The sequence below is a fragment of the Oryctolagus cuniculus genome, chromosome X (assembly GCF_051225735.1).
Source record: "Oryctolagus cuniculus isolate XC-2025 breed Fujian yellow rabbit chromosome X, ASM5122573v1, whole genome shotgun sequence".
Lineage (NCBI taxonomy): Eukaryota > Metazoa > Chordata > Mammalia > Lagomorpha > Leporidae > Oryctolagus > Oryctolagus cuniculus.
The window spans coordinates 24,452,809-24,470,415 of record NC_142888.1 but is presented as its reverse complement, the minus strand read 5'-3'; positions in this window follow the sequence as shown (position 1 = coordinate 24,470,415).

The following is a 17,607-nucleotide window of genomic DNA, read 5'->3' as shown; positions in this document are numbered from 1 at the left end:
AAATTCATGCCTTCACACTTTACTTACCCAGAATGTACATAGAAGAATATGACCAAAATAAGGAAGATGACAACTTGGGCTCTAGATTAACTAAAGCAGGCTAATATTTAACCAGAAAACCCCAATGGTTAACATTATCATCAAATTAAGCATTTAGCCCAATGCTTGACATGAGAAGAGCCTTCAAATAAATAGGGTGCTACCAGATCTTGCTTGGGTCACATCTGCCTGCCTTGACTCAAACACATTCTCAACATATATTTCACAGTATATCTGGCATAAAAGTGGCACCTGATTATATATGTTGATTGATTGGGAGACAATTCAAGAAAGAAGACAAACACATGAAAACATATTCACAAGGCCGGCTCTGTGGCATAGCAGGTAAAGCCGCTGCCTGCAGTGCCAGCATCCCATATGGGCACCAGTTCAAGACCCGGCTGCTCCACTTCCTATCCAGCTCTCTGTTATGGCCTGGGAAAGCAGTGGAAGATGGCCCACGTCCTTGGGTCCCTGCACCCATGGTGGAGAACCAGAAGAAGCTCCTGGCTCCTGGCTTCAGATCAGCGCTGCTCCAGCAGTTTCAGTCATTTCTGGAGTGAACTAACAGATGGAAGACCTCTCTCTCTCTCTCTCTCTCTCTCTGCCTCTGCCTCTCTATAACTCTGCCTTTCAAATAGATAAATAAATCTAAAAAAATATATTCAAAGTCACTAAGTGACCAACAATATTCATATTTAAATTAGATATCATTATTTACATATTATATTAATACAGTTACAAAAGATAATACATAATGTTCTCTAAGGTGGAGCCAGATGATCACTCTACGCAATGCTACTGCAGGAGCAAATAGATAAAAACCAGTCTAGATAGGCACTTGAATCAAGCTTTAAAAATGTGTATTCCCTTTATTCCACTGCTAGGGATTTATCCTAAGTAAATCATTTTAAATGTAGGCAAACATGGCAACATCATAAAGAGCAAAAATATTGGGAATGTACTCTATTTCCAAAGACTGGGTAGTGAGTCAGTACTGGATAACATATACTTCACATTTATCATATACATATATTTCACATATGTTATCTATTTTTTTTTGACAGGCAGAGTGGACAGTGAGAGGGAGAGACAGAGAGAAAGGTCTTCCTTTGCCGTTGGTTCACCCTCCAATGGCCGCTGCGGCCGGCGCGCTGCGGCTGGCACACCACGCTGATCCAATGGCAGGAGCCAGGTGCTTCTCCTGGTCTCCCATGGGGTGCAGGGCCCAAGCACTTGGGCCATCCTCCACTGCACTCCCTGGCCACAGCAGAGAGCTGGCCTGGAAGAGGGGCAACTGGGACAGAATCCGGCGCCCCGACCGGGACTAGAACCCAGTGTGCCGGCACCGCAAGGCGGAGGATTAGCCTAGTGAGCCTCGGCGCTGGCCCATATGTTATCTATTACAATTATTATGTAAGGGCTTTGTAGATACTAATTTAATCTTCACAGAAATCATATGAAATAGCTTATAGTGTACCCATTTTACAGATGATAAACTGAAGTCATTTGCCCATTCACAGAGCTGGAAACCAGAGGAATCAGTACTAGAATTGGGATCTGTTTGACTCCAGAGCACTTACTCACTGGTACCTCTATACTGCAGAATCCTAAATGGTAAAATTAACTTTCTAAAGCAAGGTAAAAATTTTAATGTTGAATGAAGATATGATAGAAAATTATACTTATTTAATATGAATTTTATAACACACACACACATTGGGAAAGAAAGTTTCCATGAAATGCACCCACTGTGAACAGTGGTTATTTCTGAGGGGCTGTTCTACAGGGAATTATTGTTTTCTACCTTATAATTTAGATTTTTTTTTTCAAAATTTTCTACTATGGTTCGTCTACTATTTTTTTTATTTTTATTTTTTTATTTTATTATTTTTTTTGACAGGCAGAGTGGGCAGTGAGAGAGAGAGACAGAGAGAAAGGTCTTCCTTTGCCGTTGGTTCACCCTCCAATGGCCGCCGCGGCCAGCGCGCTGCGGCCAGTGCACCGCGCTGATCCGATGGCAGGAGCCAGGAGCCAGGTGCTTCTCCTGGTCTCCCATGGGGTGCAGGGCCCAAGCACCTGGGCCATCCTCCACTGCACTCCCTGGCCACAGCAGAGGGCTGGCCTGGAAGAGGGGCAACCGGGACAGAATCCGGCGCCCCGACCGGGACTAGAACCTGGTGTGCCAGCGCCGCTAGGCGGAGGATTAGCCTAGTGAGCCGCGGCGCCGGCCTTCGTCTACTATTTTATAAGAACAAAGACAGGAATGTTGAGAGAAAACAAAGTTTTGTAGGTAACAGGACTGAAGTGAAAGAAAAAAAAGTTAATGTGACCTTTGAGAGGTATCCATGTCCCACAGCGATTCACATGAACTTATACAAGAGTAAGGGCCCTTCACTTGTTGTAGAGCGTCACCAGACTTGCTTTGCTGACCCTAAAATAACGTGTGCTTCTTTGTTTTCACTTCCATGTATTCATCTGTGAGCAGAGAATGACGTGGATGAATTGAAGTGGATTTTTTACTCAGATACAACTCTGCTTTTGATTGCATTGCTTGTAAGAGGAGTCCAGGTGCCTCCTCTCCATTGCTTCTACTAACAGCTGTCACATGCATTCTGGTACTGCTTGTGAAGCCAGTCAGCCTTCTCCCGTCATCACTTGTTAGAGAGCCTCGCGGTCACTTTAACAATGGGACCAAATTAACCAGAGCAGAATCCTCATCGAAATCATTGCTGTCTGAATTACAAGGGAGACACTTGAAAACCTGAGGGGACTTCAAAAAGTTCATGGAAATGGACTTAACAAACAAGTTTATTTGGGCACAAAAAATGCTTTGAAATCCACGCATACAAGGGGTCTACAAAGCATTCATAGAAAAATCGTATTATGAAAAAAGTACAGTACATGTAGATTTCAAAAATTTTGCACCAAAATGAGCTTATCTTTCAATTTCACTTCCACAAATTTTTGAAGTACCCTTCTAGAAGACCTGTGGCACCCACACCCTGAATACAACCTAAGCTAAAGAAATGTGGACACGTGACAGAAGCCAAGTCCACTGAAATGCATGCATATCATTTTTATGCTTGTTATTTTCTTGCTTGCTTTAGAAACTTGACCCGAGCGTGCCAGCAAGGGATAATTGTTAGGTAGAGGTTTGTGGTCCTGTTGTTACTGTGTTCTCGCAGAGGCTTCTCCACTTGGGTTGTAAAGATAAGGCATTCATTAAACCATGGCAGAGAAAACATTCTCAACTAGTAGGTGACTGAGCAACATCAACCGGGCATTAAATGGACTCTTTTTGTTTTGTTTTACTTTGTTTTGTTTGCTGTCTCTTTCACCATGACTCAATCCTCAGACACACTGAGCTCTGTGCCCAAACCATTCAGTTTTCTTGACACATGGTTTCTATACAGATGGTAGAGCCATCAGTTAAAGGACTGTGACTGTAGCCTTATCAATTCACTGCCCTTCCAGCTGCTGATTGGCTATAAATTATCTCACTTCTCATCCTGCTCCTAGTCCGTGAATTGGAGTTATTTTTTAACCTCTATTGCAGCTCCTGCTCAACTGTATTGAACTTAGTTTGATGCAAACATAGTTAACTACTTTCTTCCTACATATTCATGATATTCAAGTTGGGTATAAGCCTGCTTTATGAAGTTGTAGGAAGAGAAGGAAGATGTAGGGACATAGAATCAACTTGCATTTTGACAACATTCACAGAAGACAACAAAAATATAGTAACTATTAAAGACCCCAAGTTCTCAACACAATGGCAAAACAGTGTATGAACATTTATGAGTGATCTTCAAAAAGTTCATGGAAATGTGCATTATACATAGATTTCAACATTTTTCATGACAAAATAAACTCATCTTTTAATTCCATTTTTCCAGGGACTTTTGGAAGCACTTTCATACACAGAAGAGAATATACCAAATGAACTCATCAGGGAATCTTAGAGTTGGACAAAACAGTTGAGGTTATATAATTCGATGTCCTACTCATAGGACCAAAAGTAGACACCATTCAGGTGAGACCATTGCTAATTTTCCTCAAAATTTTTCTGGAACAATAGCACACTCTCGTTCAGACATCCATCTTTGGGTTCTCTGCCCTCAGCTTTCAAGAGGTCCTTATATTTGGTGAAATTATCCCCTTCCACATGGAGTCTACTCTGCCTTGTCTTCCCATAAGCATGAAGCAGACCTATTTTTTAAATGCTAGCCTGCATCTGAGATTGATTTTTTTTAAATTATTTTATTTGAAAGGCAAAGTTACAGAGAGGCAGAGAGAGAGAAAGAGAGAGGTCTTCTAACCGCTGGTTTACTCCCTAAATGGCTGCAAAAGTTGGAATCCGAAGCCAGGAGCTAGGAACTTATTCTGGGTCTCCCCCATGGGTGCAAGAACCCAAGCACTTGAGCCATCTTCTACTGCTTTCCCAGGCCAGAGGAGTGGAACAGTGGAGCAGGAAGTAGAGCATCCGGGACTGGAACCAGCACCCAAATGGGATGCCTGCACTGCAGGCAGCAGGTTTACCTCCTTCGCCACAGCAAAGGCCCCCAAAGCAGAACTCTTTAGCATTCCTCTCAACCACACCCGGTCCCCTTTATATATTACAAAAGTAGTCCTCTGTTTTTGAAAGCACAAGCAGATGCATAGATTGGAAATAAGGGAATCCACACTAAAAAGCCTCCTTACTGGACCAGCATTGTGGCACAGTGGGTTTAGTCTCACTTGTGACACTGGCATCCCAGCAGCTTGGCTGGGTGGTTCTGCGTCGTGATCTCTCACGAGGTTGCAGTCAAATTGTCAGCAGCTAGGGCTGTATTCATCTGTTGGCCTGATTAAGACTGGAGGAGCCACAGCCAGGATGGTTTATTCACACAGCGGACAGGTTAGTGCTGAGTGTTGGCAGGAAGCCTCAGTTGCTCACCACAGGGCTCCCTCCATCCAGAGGGCAACTTGGGTGTCCTCACAACAGGGCAACACTTCCCATAGAGCAAGGGAGCCCAAAGAAGGAAGATGAAAGCTGGGATATCTGTTATGGACTACACTTAGAAATCACACTCCACAGAAACCACAGTGTCTATCCTGTTGGACACCCAGGTCATCCCCATTCATCTGGGAAAGGACTACATAATGATGTAAATATCAGGACATGGAGCCCACTGGGGCACCAGAGTGATTGGCTGCTACAGCATCCATTAAGGATATTCTGATAACTGTTATGTAATACCTGTTTCCTAATGGCACCTCAAAGAAGAGTTTATTGGATTCATTGATGGAGCCAGTTCCCCCTTTCCTTTGCTCAAAGGAGGTAAGTCATCAATTTCATTTCAAAGAACAAAGGGGAGAGGATGATTAAAATAAGAAACTGACTCTTACAGTACCAAATCTCATAATCTTTCTCTTTCTTTCTCTCTCTCTTTCTTTCTCTCTCTCTCTCTTTCTTTTCCTTCCTTCCTTCCTTCCTTCCTACCTTCCTTCCTTCCTTCCTTCCTTTCTCCATAGCTGATATTTCAGTTGTCAAAATTATCAATTATTTCCACATGGCACATCATTCTTCAAGGCCTTCCCATGTAGCTTGAGCTCCTCACAATATGGTGTTCTCAAGGAAGTCACACTTCTTAAATGTAAGTTGGCATCCAAAGGACGGGAAATGGAAACTACCATTGTCTTAATGTCTGGGCCTGAAACTAGCACAACTTCACTTCTGTTATATTTTTTAATCAAATCAGCCACAGAGCCTGTCCAGATTCAATGAAGGGTAACATAGACCTCATGTATCTATGGGAAGAGCATCAAAAAACTGTGATTATTATTAGTTCACCATCTTGAGTGGATTGCCTGCCCTACATAAGGCTATAGGACAATTGGAATATTAACAATTTGCCAAGATAATTCCTGAGTCACAGAGTTTTCTGTCCTTACCAGAGTATCTCCCACACTGAATGTGACACAGAGCCTTGAGTGGAGACCACAGTTACATCCAAGCATTCAACAAATATTTAGTAAGAATTCTCATAGCCAAGTCAAGATTTAAACCTAGGGTGTGTCTTACTCCAAAGTCTGTGTTCTTAAAGACCATTCCATGCCAACTCCCTTATGCTAGGTAATTTTCTAAAACTTAAAGGAACAGAGGATAAAAGATTTCTGTGGGCACCAGGTAAAGAAAGAAATTTGGATAGCTAACATGGCCAACATCTGCAAATAACTGAATCATTTACAAACATTTTTCGCTTTCCTATTCCAACCATCCTGTGAAGTTTGAGTTTTCTTCTCTTTGAAGAGAAGAAAATAAAGATGTAGTGTGATGCAGTCCATACAGCAAATTCATGGAATAACAATTGCTTTAAGTAGCACTCTGATCTCAGAATCAGCCCTTAAGGCATTCTGGTCTGGCTGAAAAGCCCATGAGAGCATTTCAGGCATGAGAAGTCCAAACACTATTGCAAAAAATGTTCTACATGAGGGACCTCTGTGAGTGAGACACCAGTGCAAAGAAGTGGCCACCAAAGAAGGAGGTACTTTTCTCTGAAGGGAGGAGAAAACTTCCACTTTGGTTATGGCCTTGTCAAGTTAGTGGATCCAAAAGTCTTCCATAGCCTAGGTAGCTCATGTCAAGAGAATTCGGGTGGTCACTGACATCGTACATAAGAGTATTAAATGTTAAATAAACAACAGGAGTCACTATGCACTAACTCCCCATGCAGGACCTCTGTCCTTAAAGAGTTGTATCATGAGAGTCAATAGTAAAACTTGTTCTCAAGAATCACTTCCTTTTAGTGTATTAAGTGGAGGGTATTTTTATGTCTCATAAGTTATAGTTATGTCTAAGAGCTAGAAAAAGATGTATCATTTTGGGGTTCTTCTTTAAAGATAATTAAGTTTCAGCCAGCACCGCGGCTCACTAGGCTAATCCTCCGCCTGCGGCACCGGCACCCCAGGTTCTAGTCCCGTTGCTCCCCTTCCAGTCCAGCTCTCTGCTGTGGCCCAGAAAGGCAGTAGAGGATGGCCCAAGTGCTTGGGCCCTGCACCTGCATGGGAGACCAGGAAGAAGTACCTTGCTCCTGGCTTCGGATCGGCGCAACACGCCGGCCCTAGCAGCTATGTGGGGGGGGGGGTGAACCAATGGAAGGAAGACTTTTCTCTCTGTCTCTCTCTCTCTCACTGTCTAACTCTGCCTGTCAAAAAAAAGATAATTAAGTTTCTAAAAGGAAAGAAGGGGAAGGAAGGAATGGGAAAGAGGAAGGGGGAAAAAAAGCAAAATTATCCTTGAGATGCAATAACTTTGAACAGCCCTTTTCTGGACTGTTGAGGAATAGTTTTGCTGTTGTTGTTGTTGTTTTCTTTTCCTTTTTATTTCTCATGCTAAGTGTTGAACTCTTTATCTAGAATAGAGTTAATCTTCTGTATATAAAGTTAAGTGAAAATAGATCTTAGTGAAAAACAGGACAGGGAACAGAAAAGGGAGGAGGAAGAGGGGTGGAAGAGTGGGTGGGAGGGTGGGTACGGTGGGAAGAATTACTATGTTCCTAATGTTGTATTTATGAAATGCATGCAAATAAATAAATAAATAAAACATAGGAAGTTTCAGAGATTCAATCAACACTGGGCCTGAACTTTCTTCAGCTCTGTCCAGATGTGTCGCTATGGGTAACAATCCCATAGGAAGACTTGGAGGTCAACAGAGTAGGAAAGTCTGCCTGGAAGAATACAATTATTCTTCTGCCATTAATACAGGAAACAAGTGTCAGGGCTCACAAAAGCCCCCAAACCACACTCATAGGCCAACATTGAAAGATCTATGAGATGCTGGAAGTCAAGTGGCCACATGGCCCAACCACCAATGTCAAGCTCCACCCCCATTCTAATGGGATTAGCTGCTCCTACTTCCCAGCCCACCCCCCAGCAAAGTTTTAAAAGGACCTGTTCCTGAGCACATGGCTCGCTCTCTCTTTCTCTCCATCTCCTGATCTCTCTCTGTCTCTCTCTATCTTATGCTCTCCTTCTCCCTCTCTTCCTCCTTTGCCCCTTCCCTGTGGTCTGCCAAGTTTCCCCCAATAAACTCTTTCCCTTAAAAAAAAGAAAGATGCATGAGACAAATGGCAGCATGTTAAAGAAAAGTTCCCATCTCCCATTCTTCATTACTCTTTTCTTCAAAGTAGCCCTTAATCCACACATGGCCCTCTCTATGCCAGAATCATTGCAATCCATTTTTTTTTTTTTTTTTGGAATACAAAAAGACTCCCCCCTTTAAAAAATAATATTTCCCACCTTTATGCTCTTATAAATAACTAACTCTACCATTATACCAGATGATCCCCCCGCTTCAGGACTCTTGAGTTCCTTAGCGAACAGGGACCAGATTTTACCCATCTTAATGTCCCCAGTAACTACTTCAGTGCCTGGTATATATTATATTAAGTGGTCAATAATTTTTTATACAGTTTAAGTTCTACTCAGTCACAATATGTCCAGAGAAGATTTCCAGGTTATTTATGAGATCAAAAGACTAACAATGGGTGGCAACTGCTTCATAAAAGTCTTTGTCATGTTTGTGATTAGCAGTATTAAAAACAGCCAAACAACAGCAACAAACAGAAACCTCAAGTCTGTAGATTTCTGAATAATATTTAAGATCAGTGTCAATTCTAAAAGGACTTATTTTTATAAGTAAGCTTCATATTTTCTATTAATTTAGTTCAATAAAAAAGAAAAAAAACTAGGTTTACAGCAAAATTGCAGTACAGAGAGTTCCCACATACCCCGCACAGTTTCTCCTATTATTAACATCTTACATTAGTCTGGTAGATTTGCCACAATTAAGGAACCAGCACAAGTAAATCATTATTAACTAAAGTACATATTTTATTCAGGTTTCTTTGATTTTGACCTAATGTTCCTTCTCTGCTCCAGGATCCCATCCAGGACAACATGTTACATTTAGTCATTAAGCCTCCTTTGACTTCTCTTGGTTATGACAGTTTCTCAGATGTGCCCTGTTTTTCCACAGCCTTGGCAGTTTTGAAGGGTATAGGCCATGCATTTAATTCCCCTCCATTAGGCTTTGTCTGATGTTTTTTTTTCTCATGATTAAACTGGAATGATGTGCTTTGGTGAGAAAGACCATGGGAATAGGCCATGTCATTTTTATCACATCACATCAAGAGTGCATACTGTCAATATGATTGACCATTGTTGATGTTGACAAAAATCACCTGGCAGAGATAGTATTGGTTAGATTTTTCCACTGCAAAATTACTCTTCCCCTCACCCTCAAGCACTTATTTTTATTTATGTAATTGAAAGTTTAATTTAGAAACAATAAAACATGCACACCCATCTTAATTGCACATTTTGATAAGGATTGATAAACTACACCAATGATTCTCAATTGAAGATGATCCCATCACCTAAAGTATGTATAAAAATATCTGGAGACATTTTTGGTGTCATAATTAAGTGGTTGGGTGGGAGAGAACTACTGGCATCCAGTAAATACACATCCTACAACAGATAGCACAAACTTCCTCAGGAAAGACTTATCCAGCCCCAAGTGTCAGTGAAGCCGAGGTTGAGAAGCCCTAATACACACTCATATGACCGCGATTCCCAATCAAGACACAGCAGCACCCTAAAAGTCTCGTAGTTCTTTGCAGTCAATCTTCCCACTACCTGTTTCCAGAAACCCCTATTTTGGTGGTGTTCTACCACAATACTTCTTCCTATTCTTGAACTCTATAGAAAGGGAATCATACTTTATTCTTCTTTTGTCTCATCATAATGTTGAGGTTCAACCATACTATTTTACATATCAGTAGCGTCTTCCTTTTTATTGAATACTATTCTATTATATGGTTATACTACACATTTTTTAAAGATTTATTTATTTACTTGAAAGTCAGAGTTACACAGAGAGAGGAGAGCCAGAGAGAGAGAGAGAGAGAAAGAGAGAGAGAGGTCTTCCATCCGATGGTTCACTCTCCAGTTGGCTGCAATGGCCGGAGCTGCGCCGATCTGAAGCCAGGAGCCAGGAGCCTCCTCCGGGTCTCCCACTTGGGTGCAGGGGCCCAAGGACTTGGGCCATCTTCTACTGCTTTCCCAGGCCATAGCAGAGAGCTGGACAGGAAGTGGAGCAGCCAGGTCTCGAACCGGGACCCATATGGGATGCTGGCGCTTCAGGCGGGGGCCTTAACCCACTGTGCCTGGCCCCTATACTATACATTAATAATTATAATTTGGGTTGGTTCCAGTGTAGGGCTTTTAGGAATAAAATGAAAACTACGTGGAAGTATTTATGTGAATGTGTTTTTCTAATTTCCTTAGGTGAATACTTAGAAATGGAATTGCTGAGTCATATAGTAACCATGCATTTAACTCAAGGGACTTATATTTTTAAAGTAAGAAAGCTAAAATAAATGGTACCTCATCTTACTTTGGATTACATGGGTTTTCTCACTACTTCTACTTTGTCATTTCAGCTAAGCAGTTTTGAGTCATATAAGAAAGTGATGTCAGAGACATCCCCTTCCATTCTTTCCATCCCCAGACAGAACTCCTTCAAAAAGGTGATCAGACTTCATCAATTCCCTTCTCACTTGCACTTTGCCAAGTAAAAGCTGATGTCTGTTAAGATCAGAACCAGAAACAGCTATGTCTCTGGTTCTTTGGGTAATGTATGTTTGATTTTTTTTTTTTCAGAAGATGTTTATAGAAAATGGCCTGTGGTATTGGCACTTGTGAAAACAGATCTAACTTCTGCTTGGAAGTGTTATAAATTTTTAAAACAAACCAAACCCTAACATCACAAAATGTCTATGTAAGGTACCTCCAAGCCAAATCCATTAGATTGGGAATGAAATATTTATTATGATCTGAATGAGACAACAACAAAGAAAGGTCTTTAGATTTTCCTTAAAGTTGTACTACCAAAGCTTTGAATGCTTATGCTCCTACAATGAGTTTGGGAATTTTACCATTGACTTATATATAGGCTCAAGATGACCATCAAGGAAGAAAAAGTTTACAAAATTCATGAAAGAAAAATAAAATCTTATCAAGGTAAAATGTAGAGATTTACCCTCCTGGTGAGCATTCCTAACCCATGTTTGATGTAGATAAAAGTATCTCTTAGCCTCAAAAATTATTTATAATATATGTTATAAAATGATCCTTTCCCAGAAAAACTAGTAAGTGATCTCAAAATTTTAGAAATTCATCTTCAAAGATAAAATTTAAAGAGAACATTGAGGGGCCGGAGCTATGGCGTAGCAGGTAAAACCGCAGCCTTCAGTGCTGGCATAGCATATGGGCACCAGTTCTAGTCCCGGCTGCTCCACTTCCGATCCAGCTCTCTGCTATGGCCTGGGAAAGCAGTAGAAGATGGCACAAGTCCTTGGGCCCCTGCACCTGCGTGGGAGGCCCGGAAGAAGCTCCTGGCTCCTGGCTTCAGATCGGCACGGCTCCAGCCATTGTGACCAATTGGGGAGTGAACCAGCAGATGAAAGATCTCTCTCTCTCTTTCTCTCCTTCTCTCTCTAACTGACTTTCAAGTAAATAAATAAATCTTTTTAAAAAAAAAAAAGAACATTGATAAAATTACTAATTTTCAGATCATATTTAATGATTTAAACAGGAACATCAAAGAACCTGGTGTCATGAGAGGAACAAAGCTTTAGAAGCAACCTAACTTATAGTCTTGCCTCTGTCACAAACTAGTTGATGGAATATATACTAGGCAATCCCTAAAGTTCATCTCAGCTGTAACCTTATGAATCCCATTGTCTGGATTCCAATACACACATAAATAATAGACTACATACACTTGTTTATATAAGCAACTTTTTCATCAGTGCTTTCTTAACTCACTTTGGAGTACTCCTGGGGAGGGAAAGCAGTAGATTAGAAACATCTGTTAAGTTATTTTCTTACACGGAATTATTACTCAATGTATAAGAATTATTATACTAAAATATCTTCATTATTATTATCATTTTAGTTACAATCTGATGAAGATTTAGCATTGCCTTTTACATCTTTATTTCCAAGTATATTTATGTCCCCCTGATGTAAGGTTAAACATTCACATGACACTTTAATGTTTACTAAGTGCTTAAGTATCATACGCAAGTTAATTCTCACAGGAGACTTTTAAAAGTCAGCCTGGATTATTTAAATGGAAATAAATTGCTTTGGGAAGAAAGTATGTACAAATGGAGTTAACTTCGAAGGAAATATATGCCAGCTTAATCTGAAAGCACCATGGGAAGCTGAGAAGGGGTACACCTATTGTCAGAGCAAGCTTCCGGCGGCGCACGTCGTTTCTCATCCTCGGGAATAAATAAGGTCATCTCTGGACTCATTCCTTTTCATGCAGTCAGGACTGCCATTTTTGCCACTTCTCCATGCATCACCTTAGTCTTTTTTATATGAGTTTTCATATTTGACACATTTCATCCCACATAATACCCCTTAGCGAGATAGATCCTTTTATTCAGGTGATCATTTTAAAGTCATAAAATCATCTGCTTCTCAACTAGGGAAAGGCCTATGGGTGGAGACATTTGTGATGTTAGCCTAATAGTAAGAACCTCAGTAACTCTCTAGGTTTGGAGACTCTTGGAAAACTCCTAATTCACACTAGGAACAGCTGGAAATAAACATTAAGGTCACCTTCAAATTATAATTGCCATGAAAATAGAACCTTGACTTCTTTGACTTAGGTGATAAACTATCAGAATCAAATAGCACAATGGCTTGTATTTCTGCATTTTAACTTTCATGATTTAAAAACAAAAGACATTATGCTTTCAAATTAAGTGAAACCCATATATAATCGTTGCAAAAGTATGCAAATGAACCATATTTTGAAAACCATAAAGTCTAGAATGAGTAGAGGTAATTATATTGTTACAATACCAAACTAAAGAAATTGCCCTACCACTGACATAAGGATACAGTTATTAAGTGAGTCCATGAGTAACGTCTAACCAAAAGGCTTCTTTCTTATGTAACAGTGAAGCTCATGCTGCCATGATCTATCAAAGCGTAGTGTCCATGCATGCATAGCATCATAGGATTGGGCTGGCGCTGTGGCGTAGTGGATAAAGCCACTGCCTACAGTGCCGGCATCCCATATGGGCGCCGGTTCAAGACGCGGCTGCTCCACTTCTGATCCAGCTCTCTGCTATGGCCCGGGAAAGCAGTACAAGATGGCCCAAGTCCCTGGGCCCCTGCACCCGTGTGAGAGACCCAAAAGAAACTCCTGGCTCCTGGCTTCAGATTGGCACAGCTCCGACTGTTGTGGCCAACTGGGGACTGAACCAGCAAATGAAAGATCTCTCTCTCTCTCTCTCTCTCTCTCTCTCTCTCTGTGTAACTCTGACTTTCAAATAAATAAATAAATCTTTAAAAAATCATAGGATTATCTTCTGGAGGAAATTTCTAGTATCAATTTAAAAAACTACACTTTTTAGATAAAATCATTTTCTCAGTTGAAAGAAGAAATTGCGTTTTTGGCAACATGCTTAAACCAACAAATATAGACTATTCTTTAACCTTGGAATAATCACCAGATCTCTGTTTCCATGAGAGAAGAATTGTTAGAGGGAAATTGACCTTTAGTGAAGAAAGGCTAGAATTCCTGCCAGACTACCATAGAATTAGGCTGTTTTGACAGATCTACAAAAACATCTATTAGAAGGAATTGGCTTGCTTAAATAGGAATGTGTTTGATTACACACACACACACACACACACACACACGCAAAAAAAAAATTTCAGCTTTTTTTTTTTTGGGACAGGCAGTTAGATGGTGAGAGAGAGAGAGAGACAGAGAGAAAGGTCTTCTTTTTTCCATTGGTTCACCCCCAAAATGGCCATACTGCACCGATCTGAAGCCAGGAGCCAGGTGCTTCCTCCTGGTCTCCCATGCAGGTGCAGGGCCCAAGCACTTGGGCCATCCTCCACTGCCTTCCCGGGCCACAGCAGAGAGCTAGACTGGAAGAGGAGCAACCGGAACAGAATCTGCCGCCCTGACCGGGACTAGAACCCGGTGTGCCGGAGCTGCAGGCAGAGGATTAGCCAAGTGAGCCGCGGCGCCAGCCATATTTCTGCCTTTCTGAGATGCTTCCTCCAGAGGAAACACGTAGGGATTGACTCTCCCCTGCCATCTATTCTCACAGGCCTTGGTTGTGGCCTTGTGCATGGACTGCTCCTCTCTTCTCCATAGGTGACCTGTCCTGTCCAGTTATACTGTACTCCTCATAGTCTCCTAGCATTGCAGAGCTCGCTTTGACACAGGTCGCACTAAGTCATCCTCTTTGTCTCCATTTGCCCACAGTTCAATATTCAAGTTCCTATCCTCTACCTTCTCATTTGGTTAAATGCTCTGTTGGCTTAGAAGTCTAAATCAATCTTCATTTCCCAGTGTTCATGCCGAAAAGCACCCTATTCTTCCCCCTATCTTCCTCAACATGGGTATTTGCAACTTAAACCTTGATATGAGTTGGAAATGTTAGAACAAATGATTAGTGTTGACTAAGGTCTGAATATTTTTGTCCTAAGGTTTTAAAAGGATTACTTATTTATTTTCATTTTTATGTAAAAGGTAGAGACAGAGACTGACTAAGAGAGATCTTCCATCCAATGATTTACTCCCCAAATGTCCACAATTGCAGGGGTAGGGCCATGCTATCTATAGCCAGGAACCAGGAACTCAATCTATGTCTCCTGCATAGTGGCAGGGATCCAACTATTTTAACCATCATCTGCTGCTTTCCAGGGTGTGTATTAGCAGGAAGCTGGAACAGGAAACAGAGCCAGAACTTGAACCCAGACATTCCAATATTGGATGCATATGTCCCAAGTAGCATCTGAAGTACTAAGTCAAACATCTGCCCTGGGCCTGAGTTTCTTAACAAAACAAACTCAGGGACCTCCTGCTTACCCTTACAAGAACCTAAGTGGAAACAATTCAAGGACACCACACCTCCTTACAAAGGAACTTTCACGCGTGCCCACTTAGAATGGGAGTTTCTTAGAACTCAGGAACTGATGTAAGCAGGGCTTCCCATGCCGCCAACCCATGCACCACAGTCAGTGCCAGAGTCTGAATCATTCGTGTCACAGGAGAGCATCCATCCGCGTGTTAGCTGCCTCCTCATTGGTGAGTAATATTCATCACCCTTTGGCTATTTGGCCTGCCTGGAATTTGAGGGTGGAGTTTGAGGTACATTAAAAAGTACACAAATAAAAAAATTTTAACAATATAATAAATAATAAAACTCTTCCTGTCACTTTGGAAGAAATAATCAGTGGCTGGGGAGCATTGGATCTCCTTAAAGACCCTTTTATGTGGGACATGCCTTGTGTTTAAAAGGTATTTGTGGACATGTCAAAGTCTAGGAATGATCTCCTGGATTTTGTTATTTTTACAATTTGCAATTCCTTAATTCTACTAGATTATTAAAATAAATAAAAATATGCAAATCTACCCCCAAATAAACTTTACATCCACAAATAGGTGATTGCAATTTATTGCAATTGTAAGTCATTTTTTCCTCTTTGCAGCCAAGCTTCACTAACACTTGGGTTGCACTAGATATCACATATGAATAGAAAGCATGATGTACTAATGTCCTCCCTAAAATGAAAATGGAATGGGGAATCTGAGAACTCTGCACATGGACACATTTCACCCCTGGAGGCAGAGCAAGTTGGTCTTGTCAAGCCAAATCATACAGAGACCACCTTGAGTGTTTATGGCTACAGAGGAGAAACAAGGATGAACACCAAGAGCAAGATTCAAATCTCCGTTGACCTTTAGATGCATCAAGAACTAGCACCCCGATTCCCGCATTCCTGTGTCTCTTCCTCTTTTCTACATGCCCACAGTTCCCATGTCTGTTACCCTAGTCTGTCCTTTCTCCTTACTACTTCCCTAGTGCGGCTCAATACCCAGGTTCCCACCACCCATCATTCACAATGAAGATGGGTCATGTGGTACCAGCCCCTGGATCACGCTGGTAGAGCATAAGGGAAACAGTGAGATCATCAGTGTTAGAAACAAGAGATCTGTAGGCCGGCGCCGCGGCTCACTAGGCTAATCCTCCGCCTTGCAGCGCCGGCACACCAGGTTCTAGTCCCGGTTGGGGCGCCAGATTCTGTCCCGGTTGCCCCTCTTCCAGGCCAGCTCTCTGCTGTGGCCAGGGAGTGCAGTGGAGGATGGCCCAAGTCGTTGGGCCCTGCACCCCATGGGAGACCAGGAGAAGTACCTGGTTCCTGCCATCGGATCGGCACAGCGCGCTGGCTGCAGCTGCCATTGGAGGGTGAACGAACAGCAAAGGAAGACCTTTCTCTCTGTCTCTCTCTCTCACTGTCCACTCTGCCTGTCAAAAAAAAAAAAAAAAGAGAGAGATCTGTACAAACACTGGTAGCTACCTGTGCCAATCTCCATTACCCCCTTTCTTTAACTGGGCTGCATTTTCCAGCCTTCTTAGCAACTATGATCCGCTAATGTAAAAGCCAAAACCCTTCCAAAGGTTTCGGTTTCCAGGTTGTAAGTTGTGAATAAATTGGAACCAAAGAACTATACACAGAATTACGTGTGGAAGGGTTAGGATTGCTGCTGATAATGAAATTGATTTGGTTGAGAGCAACCACTCAATACACTCATTTCCTTCTGCCTGCCCTCCTACTGGTAGCTTGATACATAAACATGGTGTCCACAGCTCCAGCAGCCATCTTGCATCATGAAATATCCTTAAGGATGGATGCTGAAGCTATGGAAGCAGAAATTTCTGAGCCTGGGGTCTGGCGACATGCAATTAGGCTCTAATAGTATTCCAAAGATACATTATCTTCACATTTTCCTTATGCAAGAGTGAAAAATGATTCTTTCTTATTTGAGTCTTTGTCATTTTAGGATTTTCTGCTATATTGATATCTGAGGAAAGAGCGTTCCAGAAAAGAGAACAGCAAGAGCAACAGCCTCACGGTTGGAGCATTTAAGGAGCATCAAAGTGCCTGAACAGAACCAACAGAGGGAAGAGGGTGAGATGAGTTCAGAAAAGTTGTGGAAGATAATCCACCTAAGGTATTACAAGCCTTTGGAGGGCTGTTATATCAAGAGATACTAGAAGTCACTGCAAGATTCGGGTCAGAGGAGTGGCATATTATCCCTATTTTAATGACATCCATCTGGTCACTGGTTAAGGAAAACATAGAAGCAGAAAGACCTGTTGGGAAGTTACTGCAAGTAATCCAGATGGGCTAGCATAGTGGCTTGAGCCAGCAGATTGTCGGTGAAGGTGGGCTGTAGTGTCAGATAGCTCATATTTTCTGAAGTCAGAGGCAACAAGATTTCCTAACACATCAAATGTGGATTATAAGCAAAAGAAAGAACCAAAGGTGCTTGGGGCCTGAGCAATTGGAAGGATGGAGCTGCCATCAACTTAGATGAAGAAGGCTGCACCTGGAGCTAGTTTGGAGACAACGTCTAAAATGTAAACCGTCTTCCCTCTACAACCTGCTACTTTGCCCCTAGTGCTATCTCACACA